Genomic DNA, 9,006 nt, shown 5'->3' with positions numbered 1-9,006 from the left:
CAATGTAAACTTGATACACTCACAATGCCATGAGGGAGGGAGACGCAGGATTTTGACCCAGTCACCCTGAAGAAACGGCGATATATTTCCAAGTCAGGATGGTCAGTGGCTTGGAGGGGAACATGCCTGTATCTTCTGCCCTTGTCCTTCCAAATAGAAGTGATCATGAGTTTAGAAGTTGCTACCCAAGGAGCAGTGGTAAATTTCTGCAGTGCATCTTTTAGATAGTAAATACTGCTGTTACTGAGCGTCAGTCGTACCAATCAAGCAGGTTGCTTTATCCTGGATGGTGTCAAGCTTCTTGAGTGTTGTTGGATCTGCAGTCATTCAGGCAAGCGGTGAGTAGTCCATCACAGTCCTGACTCGTGCTTTGGAAATGATAGACAGGTTTCGGGAAGTCAGGAGGCAAGTTACCTGCTGCAGTATTCCAAGCCTCTAACCTGTATTTATATGGCAAGTCCAGTTCAGTTTCTGGTCAATGCTAACGCCCAGGATGTTGATAGTCAGAGGTTGAATGCTAGGAATGTCAAGGGACAATTTTTTCAATTTTCTCTTTTTGGAGAGATTCATTGCCTTGCATTTGTGTGGTGCAAATGTTACTTGCTACTATTCAAACCAAGCCTGGATATTATCTAGTTCTTCTAAATTTATATACAGACTGCTTCAGCATCTGAGGAGTCGCAAATGTGCTGAACATTGCACGATTTTTGGCAAACGTCCTCACTTCTGACCTTATGATGGAGGAAAGGTCACTGATGCAGTAGCAGGTGGTGGTTGGGCTGAAGACACTATCTTGAAGAACTCTCAGACATCTCCCTGAGCCAAGATGACTGACCTCCGACAACCACAACCACCTTGGTATCTGCCAGGTATAACTCCAAACCAGGGAGAGTTTTCTCCCTGAATTCCATTCAGTCTCGTTTTTCTAAAGCTCCCTGACAATACATTCAGTCAAATGAGGACATGCTGTCTAAGGCTGTCACTCTAATCTCAGCTCTCTTGTCCATATTTGAAACAAGGCTGTAATGAAGTCAGAGATTGAGTTGCCATGGCAGAACCCAAACTGGGCGTCACTCAGCAGGTAATTGCTGTACAGGTGTTGCTTGGTAGCACTGTTGATGACACTTTCCACCGCCTTGCTGATGATGGAGAATAGATTGATGGGGCAGTAATTGACTAGGTTCTGCTTTTTACGCATCGGACATACCTGGGCAACTTTCCACATTGTCAGTAGGTGTCAGTCTCTGACTGCACCGAATGTTTAAGCTCTGAAGTTTGACGACATCCATCATGAACAGTGGTGATCAATTAAACAACTCACTGGAGGAGCAGGTTCCGCAAATATCCCAATCCTCACAGATGGAAGAGCTCAGCACATCAGTGAAAAAGATAAGGCTGAAGCTTTCACAGCAATCTTCAGCCAGAAGTGCCAAGTAGATTAATCCATGTCTGCCTCCTTCAGTCATCCCCAGCATTACAAACACCAGTCTTCAGCAAATTCAATTCAGTCCACCTGATAAAGAAATGGGGGAGTCATTGGATACTGCAAAGGCTGTGGGCCTGGACAAGATTCCGGCAATAGTACTGAAAACTTGAGCTCCAGAAACAGTTAATTGCCTAACCAAGCTCTTCCATTACAATTACAACATGGGCATCCACTCGACAAGGTGGAAAATTGCCCAGGTACGCCCTGTACACAAAACGGAGGACAAATCCAACTTGTCCAACTACCAACCAGGCTACTCCTGATCATCAGTTAAATTATGGAAGGCGTCATCAACAGTGCAATCAAGCAGCATCTGCTCAGCGATGCCCAGTTTGGGTTCCGCCAAGGCCACTCAGCTCCTAACCTCATTCCAGCCTTGGTTCAAACATGGACAAAAAAGCTCAATTCCAAAGGTAAGGAGAGAGTGACAGTCCTTGGCATCATGGCTTGCATGTGGCCGAGTGTGGCATCAAGGAGCCCTAGCATGACAGGAATCCATGAGGAAGCAACAGCCTAGTGGTATTATTACTGGTCAGTTAAGCCAGAGACCCAGGTAATGTTCTGGGGACCTGGGTTCGAATCCTGCCATAGCTAATGGTGGAATTTGAATTCAGTACAAATCTGGAATCAAGAGTCTAATGATGACCATTGTCGATTGTTGAAAAAACCCATCTGGTTCACTAACAGCCTTTCGGGAAGGAAACTGCTATGCTCACCTGGTCTGGCCTACATGTGACTCCAGACCCACAGCAATGTGGTTGACTCTTAACTGCCTTCTGGGCAATTAGGGATGGGGAATAAATGCTGCCTAGCCAGCGATGCCACGACAAAGCAGCACGTTTGATTGGCACCATATCCACGAACATCCACTCCGTCCACCATTGACACTCAGTAGCAGCAGTATGTATCATCCATAAGATGCACTGCAGATATCCACCAAAGATCCTTCGAGAGCACCTTCCAAATACACGATCACTTCGATCTCAAAGATCAGGGGTAGCAGCTACATGGGAACACCAACACCTGCAATTTCCACTCCAAATCACCTCGTCGTTCATCACCCTTGTTGGGGCAAAATCCTGGAATTCCCTCCCTAAAGGCATTGTGGGTCAATTTACTTCATATGGAGATGCAGCAGTTCAAGAGGGCAGCTCATCATTGCTTCTGAAGGGCAACTCAGGTTGGGTAGTAAATGCTGTCCCGCCAGTGACCCCGACATCCCACAAGTGAATATAACAAAAAGAATACATAGTCTTGCAGTATCCAGTGCTGCTCACAGTTTTGTGACACTTTGTGGAATTAATCAAATTGGCTGAAGCTTGGCCTCTGTGATGCTGGGGACCTTTGGTGGAGGCCAATATGGATCATCCACTTGGCACCTATGGCAGAAGAATGTCTTAAGTGTTTCAGTCTTGTCTTTTGCACACATCAAAACATTATTCACTCACGTCACTGATTGAGGAGGAAAAATAACCCCCACTCACCCAATCTGATTTCAGTAATATGACAATTTTAACTATAAGACAGAATAAGTCATGCTGCAGAATCAAGGTGTCTCCCTTTTCTCCACAACAGACAAAATCCTAACACACATTCTCCTGAATCAATTATTTCATTATTTTTCATGATTGAAAAAAATCACCTCAGAGATACAACATGGCTTTAGACCTTCCAGATGAACTTCTGATATGATCTTCGCTGCCAGGAAAACTTAAAAGTATCAAGACCACCAGGGCCTCATTGCACTCACTGACCAAAGTATTTTATTCCGCAAATCATCTGGCTCTACAGATTGTGCTCCCAATATTTGGATGTCCAACAAACCTCTTCAAAATCGTGCAATTGTTTCCTGATGATACGATTGCAACGATTTTGAAAGAGACATCTTGGAATAAAGGGTAAGTCATTCCACTCCCTCATGCCCGCTCTACCATCCAACTGAATCAGTGCCGAGCTTACAGCAAAGCCATTTTCTTGCACTATCCTCATATCCTTTAATATCTGGAACAGACAGCTTCAAATTCTTGACCTGGGTCAAACAAGTCTCTCCTATAGTGCCCATCCCCTTAGCAATCTTCCTGAAAATGACTGTTCATCTTAAAGATGAACTATTCTCTGGTGCCAGCATTAACTCCATAGGGCTCAAAATCTCTTTAATCTCAGCTTCCTCTGTACCAAAACTAACTGACACTATCAATATACGCATCAGCAGTTTGTAGATTTTTTGCAGTGTCATTTCCTACTCTGCACCAGATATGCAAGGTGCTCTCTATGCAGCGAGACCTGAATATCCATGATTGGGTGAAGCAGAAGGAACATTCATTTCAAATAGCAGGCAATGACTAGTTCTAAGAAAGAAGCTAACCATCACTGCTTGACATTCACTGGCATGACCATCACTGAATCCCTGCTACCAACATCACAGATATCACAGAATCATTGAGTCATACAGGATGGACTTTCAGTCCAAATTGCCCACACCAATCGAGTTTCCCAAACCACACTAGTCCCACCTGCCTGCATTTGGCACATATCCCTCTAAGTCTTTACTATTCATGTACCTATCTGAACATCTTTTAAATGTTGTAACTGTACCTGCATCTAGCACTTCCTCTGGCAGTTCATACCACGTATGAAGCACCTGGTGTGTAGAAAAACTTGGCCCTTGACATACTTTTCAAACCTTTCTCCTCTCACCTTAAAAATACGCCCCCAATTTTGAAATCCCCAACGCTAGCTTTGCAATTAATCTTATATATGCCCCTCATGATGTTGTAAAACTTTATAAAGGTTACCCTCAACCTCTGACACTCCAATTAAAAAAAGGAGGTGGTGGTGCTAAGCTGCCTTCTTGAACTGTTTTCCATGCATACCTTGTCATCTCACTTGACTAACTAGTTTACCATGCAGAACCTTGTCAAAGGTTTTATTAACGTCCACGTAGACAACGTCCATTGCTCTGCTTCATCAATTTTTTTGGTTACATCTTCAAAAACCTCAATCAAGGTTGACCACAAGAGGTCAGAATCTAAGAATTTTGTAGTGATCAATTCACATCTTGACTTCCCATTGCCTGCCCACCATCTACAAGGCACATATCAGAGTACGACGGAATACTCCTTACTTACCTGGATGAGTGCAGCTCCAACAATACTTAAGAAGTTTGACACAATCCAGTAGTAAGGAGCCATTTGATTGCCACCATATCTGCCACCAATATTCACTTACTTCACCACAGTGAAGCAGTGGTAAAATCTACAGTTGCACTGCAGGAATTCAAAGCTTCTTTAGCAGCACCTTTGAAATCCATGACCTTGACAAGCTAGAAGGACAAGGTCTGCGGATACATTGGAACACCACTGCCTGCAAGATCCGCTCCAGTCACACACCATCCTGACTTGGAACATAATCACTGTTCTTCTGCTGTTTCAGGTCAAAATTATGTAGCTTCTTCTCTGGATTCACGGACAGTGCCGCAAACCCCCAAGACTGAGGTGTTCAAGACAGCAACTCCTAATTATCTTCTCCAGGGCCACAGATTTTGCCATCCTTAGCTCATCTAGCCTACATTTGACTGAAAGCTTATAGCAATGTGAATGACTCTAAATGACAGATGGGCAATAAATGCTTGCCTAGCCAGCAATGCCCACATACCATGAATGAATTTTAAAATATTCCAATTCTGGACATATAAAACTCAACCTGTCCTTGAATTGCCAAGTCAATACCAACCCACGCATGGTCAGCCAAATATTCCACCTCCGTAAAAACTGATCAGTCACTCTAAAGTATGTTGAGCACTTCCCAATCTTGGTAGCTACCTCTCAACAAATTTCACATCTGTTTAATTCAATCTGGACTCATCTCGTTTCACCTGAACATTTTGGACATTTTTTAAAATTCCCAAATGAAAACAGGATGAGGCTCAATTGTGAAGTCTCAAAGGTCATCGTCTGCCAAAACTCACCATCTAGACTCACACATGAAGAATGGCCACTTGGGCGAACAACTGTAGAATGTCCAGCATCCATGGAACTGTCCTCTGATAGGAGTTGGGTGCCTTCAGGATAGAAGGGATAAAATTGGAAGTAGTGAGAAAAAATAATTTGGTCATTTACATTAGTTTCTATCTTTTACAGCAAAGAGATTTTATTTAGTCAAGATTGTAACACGCATTAAAACACCACTACTCCAGTTATAAATGTAAAAGTGTATTATATTTGAAATGCTCTTCATTAAATGTCCAATTTTCATTTCAAGATTTTAACTCGCAGCCTCGGTAGTTATTCAAAATTGCAGTACTGCGAAGTCCCATTCTTCACTTCGCTGGTGACATTTCTTCAAAGTCGTGAAATTTATTTCAAGTGTTCATTAGCAAGTCCTCTTCAAATCAGCTACTATATTCAAGCCCCTCACAAGAGACAAGTATGGGACAGATAGGCTGACACTCCAGTGCAATCCTGAGGAATGCTGCACTGTTGGAGGTGTTAACTTTTGACTGACATGCAAGCTCTGTCTCCCCTCAGTTAAAGGTGAATACACTCTACACAATTTCAAAGAGCTGAAGGGTTCTCCTCAGTAACTCGGATAAGTTTATCTATCAACTGAAACCACAAAACAAATTATTTAGTCATTATCACAATGCTACATGGGAACTTGCCGCAAGCACACAGCTATGTCTTTTGCATTCCAGCAATGACTATAATTAGTATTTCACTGGCTGGAGGCTTGAAACAAAAACAATGTGTTGGAGAAACCCAGTAGGTCAGCTGCATCTGTAGAGAAAGCCAGTTAACATTGAGTCCAGTGACCCTTGATTTTTTTTCTAAAATTAAACCGCCCCACACATCCATCTTGTCCAGATTTGTTCTTTACATTTCCATGTGCTCCATTTTTGCGATCCAAGATTTGAAATTCCTTAAATATTTAGAGTCCCTTTTTTTAAAAAGTCTTGCTGTTTCTACTCGTTATTCATAACTCAATTATATTTGTTCATGACTGATCTCTATGTTTGACCTCATTCTGACAGTGACAACTTGTGACAACCAACCTGACCTTCCAGTTGCCATCCATTTTAATTCCCCCCTCCGCTTCCCTGACAACATGTCCATCCTTGGCCTCCTCCACTGTCAGAATGAGGCCAAATGTAAACTGGAGGAACAACACCTGATATTTCGCCTTGGGAGCTTACAGCCGAATTGCCTCAACATTGAACAGAAACAGAGGTTGCTGGAAAAACTCAGCAGGTCTGACAGCATCTATGAAGAAAAAAATCAGAGTTAACATTTTGGGTCCGGTGACTCTTCCTCAGACCCCAACATGGGCCTGAAATGTTAACTCTGATTTTTTTCTTCACAGGTGCTGCCAGACCTGCTGAGCTTTTAAAGCAACTTCTGTTTTTGTTTCTGAGTTACAGCATCGGCAGTTCTGTTGGCCTCAACATTGACTTCACCAGCTTCAAAGTCCCTCCACCCCCAGCCTTATCCCATGTCCAGCCCTGCCCTCCTCCTCAACTCCCTGACCTAACCTAACCTGTCCATCTTCCGACTCACCTATTCGCTCCACCCTTCCCAAAGACCAATCACAATAATGTCCTTCCGGCATCCACTTATCACTGTCTCTCCTACCCTTCCTCCAGCCCCAGCCCACCCCCTCCCACTATTTATTTCTGGGCTCCCCTCCCCCTCCCCAGTCCTAACGAAGGGTTTCGGCCTGAAATGGTGAGCTTCCTGCTCCTCTGACGCTGTCTGACCTGGTGTGCTTTTCCAGCCTCATACCTATAGACAATGATCAGAACTCCTTTATATTCAAGATTGTTATGGAAAAGGACGAAAAGAATGGGCCTGAAATCAAAGTTCTAAAATGGGGTAGGTTGATTTTAATAAGGTAAGCAATGATTTGGCCAGAATGGAATGGGAGCAAATACTTTCTGGTAAATCTGTCTCAGAACAGTGGAATGCCTTCAAGAATCCCAAAGGGTAGGACCATTAAATCCTGTGAACCCTGGCTAACAAGGGATATACAGCATTGGAATCAGAGACAGAGGGACGCCTTTGGTAGATACGATGGATTCAACACAGAAGCCCTAAAGAAATATGAAATATGCAAGAAGGAACTTAAAAAGGAGTTTAGGAGAGCTAAAAGGGGATATGAAAGGATACGGGCAGGGAAAATAAAGGAAAATCCAAAGTTGTTTTATAGGTCCATTAAGGGTGAAAGGATAATGAGGGAACGAGTAGGGCCCATTAAGGGCCACAGCAGTAATTTGTGTGAGGAGCCAGAGAATGCAGGTCAGGCTGTAAATGAATACTGTGTTTTGGTGGTCACTATTGAGAGAGATGATATGGGTCTGGAAATTAAGGAGAAGGTCTGTGATACGAGAAAAGAAATTAGCATAGACAGAGAGGAGGCTCTGAGTGGTCCAGCAAGCTTAAAAGTAGATCTATCTCCAGGGCTGGATGAAATGCATCTCAGTTGTGGACTGAGACAAGGCAGGAAATAGCAGAGATGCTTGTAAAACTTTCAATTCCAACTTGATCATAGGACATGTCCCACAGGTCTGGAGGATAGCTAATGCGGTAAAATTATTCAGGAAGGGAGCAAGTGGTTAATTTTATTTAATTTTTATATGTTTAATATATATATTTATATACATACATATACATTTAATTTTTTTCCATTTTAACTTTTTTTTTCGGCTTAATGTTATGAAGGCCATACATACGGTACAGAATGAGATGGCTCAGAGTTAGAAAAGTTATTACCAAGCAGGATCAGTCAGGTAGATGGATGACTGTCAGGAAAGATAAGAAGGTGACTCTTCCTCTATCAAATAGATATTCAGTTTTTGGAACAGTTGAAGGGGATAGTCTCTCTGAGGAAAATGGAGGGGCCAATCAGTTATTGGACACGTGGAACGATTCTTAGGTTAGAAAGCTTTTGACAAAATTTATTAGAATTACTGTTATAGGGAACTCGCCTGTCAGGGGCATAGATAGGTAATTTTGTGGCAGTGAGCATAAATTAGGATGGTTTGTTGCTTTCCTAGTGCTAGGATTAAACATTTCAAGCATATTGTTAAAGGTGAGATTGAGAAGCCAGAAATTATTGTACACGTTGGTAGGAATGACACTTTCAGAAAAAGAATTAATGCAGTACAGAGTGATTTTAAGAGCTTAGGTAGAAGATTAAAAAATAAAACCTTAAAAGTAGTCATTTCTGGTTTACTCCCAATGCCAAACTCAAAAAAGGAAAGGAACAAAAGCTTAAAGGAGATAAATCAACGGCTGAAGAGCTGCTGTATTGTTCAGGGGTTCACGTTTTTGGGCAATTGGATGTCTTTTGGGATGGAAGAAACCTGATCAAAAAGGGTGCATCTAACCTAAACTGGAAAGGGACCAATATCTTAGTAGAGTGTGCAAATCTCCCTGCTGAGGGATAGTAGGAACTGCCAATGCTGGAATCTGAGATAACAAGGTGTGGAGCTGGATGAACACAGCAGGCCAGGCAGCGTCAGAGGA

This window comes from Rhincodon typus, chromosome 18 (genome assembly GCF_021869965.1).
Source record: "Rhincodon typus isolate 14 chromosome 18, sRhiTyp1.1, whole genome shotgun sequence".
Taxonomy (NCBI): domain Eukaryota; kingdom Metazoa; phylum Chordata; class Chondrichthyes; order Orectolobiformes; family Rhincodontidae; genus Rhincodon; species Rhincodon typus.
The sequence above is the reverse complement of the archived record's forward strand: the minus strand, read 5'-3'. Positions refer to the sequence as shown.